Source organism: Nicrophorus vespilloides, unplaced genomic scaffold (assembly GCF_001412225.1).
Source record: "Nicrophorus vespilloides isolate i.1.1-1 unplaced genomic scaffold, Nicve_v1.0, whole genome shotgun sequence".
Classification (NCBI taxonomy): Eukaryota; Metazoa; Arthropoda; class Insecta; order Coleoptera; family Silphidae; genus Nicrophorus; species Nicrophorus vespilloides.
This window is the reverse complement of record NW_017098645.1, coordinates 1,493-12,044: the sequence shown is the minus strand read 5'-3', so window position 1 is coordinate 12,044 and position 10,552 is coordinate 1,493.

Below are 10,552 nucleotides of genomic sequence, written 5' to 3'. Positions count from 1 at the left end.
ACTCTGCGTAAGGATTATATATATATATATTGTAAATGACTCTTTTTTATTATATAATTTTAATTTTAAATAAAATATACATTTATAATACAAAATGAACATGTTTTTTTTTTAATTCTTCTTATGTAATTATATTCTTAGACAAAAATATTTTCCCATGAAATTCAAGAAATTCTCGCCAGTATTCAATCGAGAAAATGTTGTGGTTCATTGCCAGAAAATGAAAAAAAGCTCTTAAAAAATGATACTATTGCACTAACAAGTAAATTTAGAAACATGTATTGAGCAGAATTCTTGCAAGTATTTGTATATTAATAATGAATTATATCATTTTTTTCTTAGATCGATGATACTCATTTAAATACGTTATTTCTCTAATAAAAAATTACATAATTCTGTTACAAATCAATATAAATATTGCATAAAATATATTGAAACTAATATTTAACCTGTTTTATAAGGACATTTGGACAATGATGATCACTTTTATATATAGACCAGCTCTGTTTAAATAAAACAATAATCAGAATTGCAATACGTTATGCATAATTTATGTGGCACTTGTCCGAACAGTATATAAGAGAACATTGAGCATCCAGAAAGCATCACAGTTTAAGAAACTTCTTCGTAAAACGTTCGTGTCGACTAACGTAAAGCAAAATGTTTAAATTGGTACGTCACTGACATTGACAACTTGATTTTTGTTTACATTTATTTATTTGTAGGTGGCTTTGTTCGTCGTTGTTATGTGTTTGATCGCATTGACAGTTGCCGCTCCAAATCCTGATCCGTTGCCACAACCAAGACCTCAGTATTATGCAGTCGCCCCTGGTTACCCAGCTGTTGGTTACTATGGAACTTATTATGGATGAACCTCTTCATATTCCCAAATAATATGTATATCTGACTTCGCACTTGTATTATAAATTTAAAATAAAAATATATTAATTTGCACAGTATAAAATTGAATTATTACAAAAAAATCTGTTTTGTACACAATTTCATGATGAAAAATCAGTTGTTAAATAATAATAAATAATATAATTAATTTTACTAAATTCAGATCTAGTTTTTTCAAATACTATAAAAACTTATTTTTAATGTTGACTTGTAAAATTTAATAAGTATTACGTAAACTACATAAAAATATGAATTATGCATATCAAATTATAATATTATTTTTATTTAGAAAAATTATATTTTATTTTTGATGTTACACCAATATACTCAAATAGAATAATTCCTTAAGTTGAAACCATTTGAACTATGTTGTCATCTCTTAGTTTGTGATCAGATTATTTTTTTTTGAGATTTCATAAGGACTGCACTATTATATAAATTATGTAACAAAAGTTACATAAAAAAGTTACCAAGAAATGACTATTTTTTTATGTTTACGTTTTATTAAATTATCAAATACGCAAATTAAAGAAGAAAGTTTCGTCTTTCCAATGAGCCTATTGACAACTTTGAACTGTCATTTGATCATCTGTTACGAGCTGTCAAAAATCCCAATGCTGAAAATGCACTATTTTTATATTTTATTCAAATTAAACAATAATAAAATTGACAGATGTCTATTTTTTTTAAGTCTTCAAGTTCTATTAAATTACTCGACAACCACGATCATAAAATACACAAATTAAAAATGAAAGTTTTTCCTTTTCTACAAGCCACTGATTAATTTCAACTGTCAGCGGCTGTTTCGAACTGTCAAAAATGTCATTGTTGAAAATGTACCATTTTTATTTTTTTTTTTTCAATTAAAGAATAACTATTCAAGTGAATTGCACAATTCGAACGGATATGCTGAAAAACATATTCGTTATTAATATCGATATTAATATAAAAGACGAAGAAGAAATGAAAATGAATGCTAATATATTTTATTATACATGTGTAAAGTCATTTATACATAAATTCAAATAAACGATATCCCAATTTCGGTGTGTAATTAACCATAATATGTATCATAGTAACCAACGGCCGGGTAACCAGGAGCAACAGCAAGATATTGAGGTTGGGGCTGCGGATGAGCTTTAGGCGCAGCAACAGCAAATGCGATCAAAGACATAACAGCAACCAACATAATCATCTGAAATTACAAAAAAAAAATAGTTGTTATATTCAATCAATGTATTTGCTTACTTACCAGTTTAAACATATTGCTTTCTGAGCGTCTGACAATCGTTTTGCAATGCTTTTCGTATGTCCAGATCACTCTTATATACTCTGTTTTGCCTAGCAACGAAATAAATAATGCAAAATGCATTGCAGCCAAAAATTTATATTTCTCAACGTTTCAGATAAATATTTATTACATAGATTTGTTTTCTTTACTATAACACAAATATGTGTAACTCTTTTAGAATCTTAATTATTTTGCAATCCACCAATTGACATAAGTCATCATAGTATCAATTACGACAAATTCATTTTTTTTTGTCTATAATATTATAATTTATTAAATGAAGAAAAAAATATATAAGTGGAAAGCAAAAAAAAAAGGAATGAAATGTAATTCTCAGTTCATTTCCATCAGCGACGATTAATCGTATTCGAAAATGAGTTCGTCCTTCGTAGTTTGTTGAGAGATTGAACTGCGAAGAATGGTAGGATAACGAGGTGTAAGTGTACACAGCGGGAACTAATTGGAAGATCGCTGCGACCCTCTTTCGCAGTTGCTAACCATCCCCAATCCTTCTCGTATTTTCTTCATTTTTTTTTCTTTTTGCAAACTCATCTTTATCGTGAGGGATGCCCTTCGACGAACAGATTAAAATTGATTTGTGGACATCATCTAAGTCTCCGTAGCCCAGGTCGCGGATAGAAACCAAAACAAATTAGACCAATTAGCCCCCCATTACACATAATTTACGTGTATACGCAGAATTCGAATGTTGATGAACTGACGTTTTCACTACTACGTAGTCTGCGTAGTCGCAAAACTCGTAATTATTAGCATTTATGTGAAGATATAAATAATTCAAGAATATCGAGCTTCCTAACGAATCCAAGACATTGAAGTGATTTTCACTTATCATTTAACTTCTCTGCAATCTCTTACACATTTATACGATTCAATTATGACTTTGATTTGGTCATCATAAACTTCAGTAGAAAACAGATTTCTTTTAAACCAATTGTGACACATGTATTCTGTTTAATAATCATAAACTTTGTGAACCAAAATATTTGTTTTTTTACTCTGGTTAAAAGTAACAACTGCAAACAATATTACGTGCAATTGGTTTCTAAAAGTGACATCTTTCAAATGACAAAATGACATTGACAGATGTCATTCAAAATTAACATAATGCTATCAAATTGTGAAAACCGAAATTTTGCCAATTAAATCTTTCAATAGGTTTTGTTTTGTATATCATATATTGTGCAATCTCTCTGTCTAAATATAGTGCACTAATTGTGCATGATTACTATTTGTATTCGTAATTAATGCTGCTCAATAGAAATACTGCGTTTATATCTTATTTATAGTAAGACGAATATCTTAATATAGAACGTCTGTTAGATTGTTTAATTTCCATCGTGTTTTGCAGATTGAAAGCATACAAAACAAAGCTTAATATGACCCAATACTAATGCTAATACAGCGCAGAGTGCAGCCAATTGGATGAATACAATTATCGCATCGATTTGTGCATGCAATTCAATGTTTATTCTTGTTTCTTTTTAATGCAACCGTCCGCAACAAAACAAATCTAAACCCGGATTACGTAAACCATTGGAGCGATTGTCTGCCATTATTCCGATGATTGAGTCCATAATTGTATTACGCAATATGTAGTGACATCGAATCAATTAGACTTTTTTTTTCAACATCCCCTAAAACATTTAACAATCAATTACGTGTTTATATATGAGAGTAACCATAGTTACCAATCTATCAATTGACATCCACTTATAACAAAAACAACAAATAGAAATTATAAAATAAAACATAGTTATCCATAACAAACGTCAGCTGAAATCATTCAACAAATTAATAATACTAACTTTTTCAGCAAGTGACAGTAAAATAACTATTATATTATTTGATTATTATAATACGTATTGCTTTATTTATTTGCACTAGTTTTCTCTATTTGATTTGATTCGCGGAAGAATCTTCGTCCTATATTATTTTGTTTAGTTTCATGCCGCGTTCTATCAAATGCAAATGCACGTAGACATCTTCGGACATTTTCTATCAGCAAATATCAAGTCAAATTGTTTGTTTGTTTGTTGTTCGTAAACAAATCATTCTGTAATTTCACAAATCTCAAATTGCAAGTTCATTTCAACATAAGATTATGTAATACATGTTATGTAATAATATAAATAATAATCAGTATTAACCTTAACTGTTTTTTTTAAATGTCAGTCACATTATTAACACTGACGTAAAGTGTCAATAAAATTAGGTTATATAAATCAATTAAATAAAATAGTCATTTTATTTTTAAACCTAAACTTCAAACATTGTAACTAGCACAAATTAGCAAAAAAAATAACTACCTACATAATAATTCATCACATGTCAATTGACTCAACAAACGAAAATGATGATAAAAAAACTTAACCTATCAAACTGTATAACTGATTTTTAGGATTTGACAGATGTCATTAAACTAAACATTGAATGATGGGAAACAAAAGGTGAATAATATTTAAAAACATTAACTGTTAAATTATATTCCACATACAAATTTAGTCAAAAATTATCTGTGAATATTCCAAATTTCAAATGAATGCAAATATTTATACTTAAAATGAGTTTAAAAATCTATTATTGTAGAGAATGGCCATTCTTTTTCTTGATTTAAACCTTTACAGCACAAATTTATTTTCAAAAAAAATATTTTTGTTTTATTCAAATCTTTATAAAAGCACTTCTTTAATCATAAAAAACATCTTACCTGTTTTTTTTTTCATTATTCAACATTACTTACTGTTAAAAATACATTTAGCCACTTAATCACTGGACTGAAAAGGGTTAAACAAAAATTAATAAATTTCAAGTAAAATATATTGAATTCTAATCATTTTAACGTAAATTAAGAAAACGTTTTTATTAATTTTTATTTATATCATTTATTCTTATAAAAAAAGATAATAGAAATGTTTTTTGATGCAAAAACTTTGTAACTAATTTTGTTTATGTTACGCGCATTTGACATAACTTTAGCGGATATATTATTCTGGGAATTAGAACGGCACGAAGAGCGATCCATCACCTGGATTTTCAGCAAAAAGTAGTAAATTAATGGATTGCGTAATAATTGGATTAAATTCAATTTTGTCCATGTTTCGTTGACGAACAATGGAAATTATTGTATATGCATTAAACGATGTGAATGCAAATAATAACAATAGCCTTGACAATCAAATGTCATATCCGCAAATTCGTGAGTCAAACCTACTGCTTTTTTTTATAACAAATTTGAATTACAAATTAATTCGATCAATTAATTGGATTTACACTTGAACAATAATAATAACAGATGGGAAAAAATGAAACGAATTAATTAATTTGGCATTTATTCAATAATTATATAAATTATATTAATTGTTTGTGGTTTGTTAGTATAGACCCTGGACTTTATAAAACCCTAAAGGAAAAAATATAATGGTGTCAAGTCGCAAGATCTGAGCGACCAATTAACGTCATCATTTCTGGAAATCACACGACCAGGAAAATGTTATCATTCTCAAAAAAGAACGGTCCAATTAAACCTCCAGCTCATAAACTGTGACTGTTTATGTTTTCATCGTTTTTTCATTAATAACTCTAGGATTTTTATTGTCCCAAATTCGACAATTCTACTTATTAACAAAACCATCCATATGAAAAGGAGTTTCATCGCTAAAGATGATTTTTTTTTAATTTTCGAACAGTATCTGCAAAACTTTTGCTAAATTTGTAATGTGTTTTAACAATCACAATATGTTGTTCTTTTATATGGCGACCCACTTTTAATAACCTCAAAAACAACAGATGACAAATGTCAAACATTAGAGATGCCAACTCGTATAAAAAAAAAATATGGGTGGAAATTGAAATCCGATGATCCAGCCTATATAATATTAATAAATACTGTTAATACTGTTAACAATTAAAACTAAATACAAAATAATTAACAACCTTGATCAAATTATATAAATATACAAATTAAAAAGAATCTAATTGAATAATTGAAATATAATTAATTAAAAATCCTAAATAATATATTAATCCAGACATTATTTTGAAAAAAAAAATACTAATTTGATTTGAAAAAGCTTTTTTCAAAAATTTGTTTTTTTATTTGATATTTTGTTCAAAAGTGAAACGTGCTTTTTTTTAATTGAATTTTTTCAATTTTCTGTATAATATATACAAGCTAGTAAGTAATAGTAGTTAAATAATTTACACTTTGCATTAGAATTTAGTTGATGAAAAGAAAACAATAGAAAGTTGCTGCAATGAATATCTTACAGAAAAATAATGATTTTCTAATGTTAATTAAATTTACTCAAAATTTGACAATTGTCATATAGAAGAAACGTGGATGGACCAAGATTGAGGAAATTTGGAAAACCAAGAAATTGGATGTGGGTGTGTGCGGTGTGTTTTAAAGTTGGCAATAAAGGATCACCCTCTAATATTTTTGTTGTGAATGGATCATAATAAATTAACATGCAAATTTGGTATTCCTGGACTTTACGGATCACGTCAATTTGACGTTTTTCTGATTTCATAAATAAGTTTATTTAACCAATAGACGCTTTTCGCTTGTTTTCTTAACCCTTTGACATACGAATAAAATATAAATTATGTAACGAAAAAAATAACTTTACCAGTTATTATTTTTACAACGTAATTGATTGAAAATACTAAAATATGGCGTCACAGGATAAATTCGCATAATAATATTTATTTGTTAGCGACTTTCTTAAAATGGTAACCTTTTTATAGTAGAAATAGTAAGCAAATGACATATACGAAATTATAAGTATATTTGATTAATTAAATGTATTTATGATGATTATGATGAGAAGCTTAGCCAGACCCAAATATAATGCTGACATTAAACATACTTCACTAATTCCGTATTAGTATGTACGCTACAGAGACGTGAAGTTTTGAACGAAAAGCCGGAAACTCTATATTTAGAGAGGGAAGCATCATATAATGAAAAGGCGATCATATAAATACCATATATCTCATTATTGTACAACAAACATATTAAACTATATATACTTGAGTGAGTATGTAATTCGAGTTGTTTCCAATAAACGGGCTTATAATTGAAAGGTGATCCTACACCTCAACAAACACACTTTTTCATTATCAATCAAGAATCCATCCATCCGTCTGGCGATGCTCGAGCTTAAGAGGTCAAAGGCTATTTATGGATCAACCTCTCTCGTTTATTATTTATTTTATTTTCGTGCTTCTTTTGTTTTGTTTTTTTTTTAAATTATTTATTTGTGAAATTTCTTGAGGGTTCGTGTGCCGCCAGTTGCACAACACGTCAATTTGTTGTTGAATTCGTTGTCTGGTCATGTTTTCTCACACATTCGGAGCGTTTGTTGGATCGACGCGATCACGCGGTCGAGGCTGATGCCTCCGTCTATGTATTCTCTCGGTCATGGCTCACGAGAGATCCGTAAAATCATATAAAGCACGTTCCTTTCGCACGTTTTGTAATCCGATTGCATCCGGTATGCGTGCTGAGCACATTTGACCAATCTGTCATATTTGTTTGTGTGTGTGTGTAAATTTGGATATGTGCACGCGTTTTCATTAATAGTCTGCACGATAATGATTATTTTTTTGTCTACAAAGGGAAACATCATTGTTGTCGGTCATCCATGTAATTTTCCGAATTAGCTTCATTACGTTCATTGTCCTGTAGAATAATTATTTTAAAAGCCTCGCTGATGAGCGACACTGTCTCAATTGTTTTTCTCCACGGCACCCTACGGCTCCTAAAGTTACTTAACCTACCCCCACAGCAATTAACATCTTATATTAATAACAAAAAATATATACAAATAACATCAACTTCACGCAATGAATGTCCTAATCAAACATTTCTTTTAATTCGAAAAAAGTAAAACGATTAATTTTTTTCGATGTTTACCTATTTCCTGCAAACAAAAATATTAATAGAGATATGTCTATACATGAGTACAGCAATAACTCGTATAGTGCGGCTTCGATCAGTGCGGATTTTGTATATTACGGTTTGAAAATTTCATAACATATTTTTAATTCAGCAAAGTAAAAATAAATGCAACACAAACTTCTTTAGTACACTTTCAAACAGTGCGGGGTATTGGCGAAACCGATTAACCGCACTATGCGAGGTATTTCTGTATCACAAATTAAAACAGCAATTAACATTTCGTATTAATTACAAATAAAAGTTATGTTTATTGATGCGTTCGGCAAAAAATCGCATGAAAGGCACGAGCATAGGACACGTGTTTCGTGAACACGTTCTCGACCGATGTTTTAAGTACAGAAGATCTACTCATAGAGAATTGAAGGTGGAAGTCTATGAAAAATCTATACCTTTTTTAAATTTTATTAATTACAGTGGAACCTCGCTTAACGAATTTAATCCGTATTTTTTTTCCGGATTTTCACTCATAGAGAAACACGTTTTTCCATATAAACTGATGCAAATTACGATAATGCGTTCCATATCGGAGAAAAAAAAAACTATAATTTGGTCTCGATTTTTAATGATTTTGCTTTTTTATGTATGGTTCTTTTTATTCTTTGGCTTTTTATTGGGAGACATGCAAGTATTATTAAATTTAGCACAAAAAAAAAAACACAAATAATATGTCTGAACAAAAGTTTGGAAATTTTGTAATAGCAAACAACACTAGAATGACCACTAACACTAGGAACTGTTTTCCAATTCACACACAGGTGAAGTGAGTTTATATTTGTATATTATCATTACGGGAACTTGTTGAAAGTCTCTTTATACTTTTAATATTTGTTTATATAAAAAAGCGTACATTAACAGCAAACACAAATTATATTTGCAAAGTATTGTCTGCTTTAAATAAAGATGACAAAAAAAATCGAAGATGGTTAATATTTTTAAAAATACACATAATATGTGTTCACAAGTTTTAAAAATGATGTAGCAGGCAGACAATCAGGGACTTCTCTTCTCATCGTCACTCGTTATGCGAAACGTTGCTCGTTAAGCGAGATTCCACAGTATAAATTTATATTTATTTACTAATTTGTATTAGGTCGAGAAGCTAACAACATTATTTTGTTGTCTATAAATTTATATTTTCAATTAATACTGAACTAAATAATTTTTTTTATAGATTTTTGGTTTTCATTATATAATTAAATGAAAAAAAATACAATGTTTATTTTTTGAATTTGTGTGATATTGATATTAACCTTAATTGTGCACGGGTAGGTAAAGTAGGCGCCGAGCATTTATTAGTTTGGTTTCAGTGTAAGAGGAATTAATAGATGTGGAGTGAATATTAATAATATAGATTTTAATTATGAAACAACAAGCATAGAGTTGGCTTGAGAAAAAGGGCACATGTTTTCGAGCACTGGTATAGACAATGTACGCAATACACTTTATCAGAAATACATATTTTAAGGGCTTTTATATACTTCATACGTCTTATAAAATTGCAATGCGCACACAAAATTCACTATGCTATACTTATTATACACATATACCATTCAAGTACAACCGGAAATATCAAGTATGAAAATGTACGTATTGAATTATATTTTGTTGTAAATGTAACGTTATTTTCAAGGTTAACAGATCTTTGCAATAGCTATAACAAAAACATGTGATAAATTAGAGTATAGTTAGAATAATTTTGGACAAAACAATTTCGGTCTTTACGTTTTTGGTCTGTGTTCCGAATTGAACAGATTTCGGCCGAAAAATCTTCTTCTCTTCACCAATGTAACAATCCCATGCCAACTGTTTTGTCGTATCCTGTGAACCACCCTTCCACACTCCAACCCCTACCTGATTATTCCAGGAAGGGCTGATAAGGGCCTTACAAACCCTACTTATTCTCATTATAAACTGATTATCCATATTTTCCAATGAATCATTCATCGTATCAATTTTCCATTGTTCGAATAGGAGGAAAATTTTTCATTTTTATTCCTTGGCAGCTTTTATTATAACATCCTTAGACGCAACAACGAAAAATACAAGGTACATACATTACATACACATATTTATAAAGAAATAAATTGTGTTTCTTCTTTTCATCACAATGGCGATCAATGACAATATTGAAATGGGCGACAAAAAGACATAAGACAAAAGGTTTGAAAGTTTTTTTTATCACAAAGTAGGCATTTGAAACAGTTATCATAGCAACCGATTGGTTTCGAATTCAACCGATTTTGGCCGAAAAATCTTCTTCTCTCCACCAGTGTAACAGTCCCATACTGTTTTGTCGTATCCTGTGAACCCCCACTCCAGCTCATAGTTGGTCATTCCAGGAAGGACTGATAAGGGCACTACCTCTTTAGGGTATATAA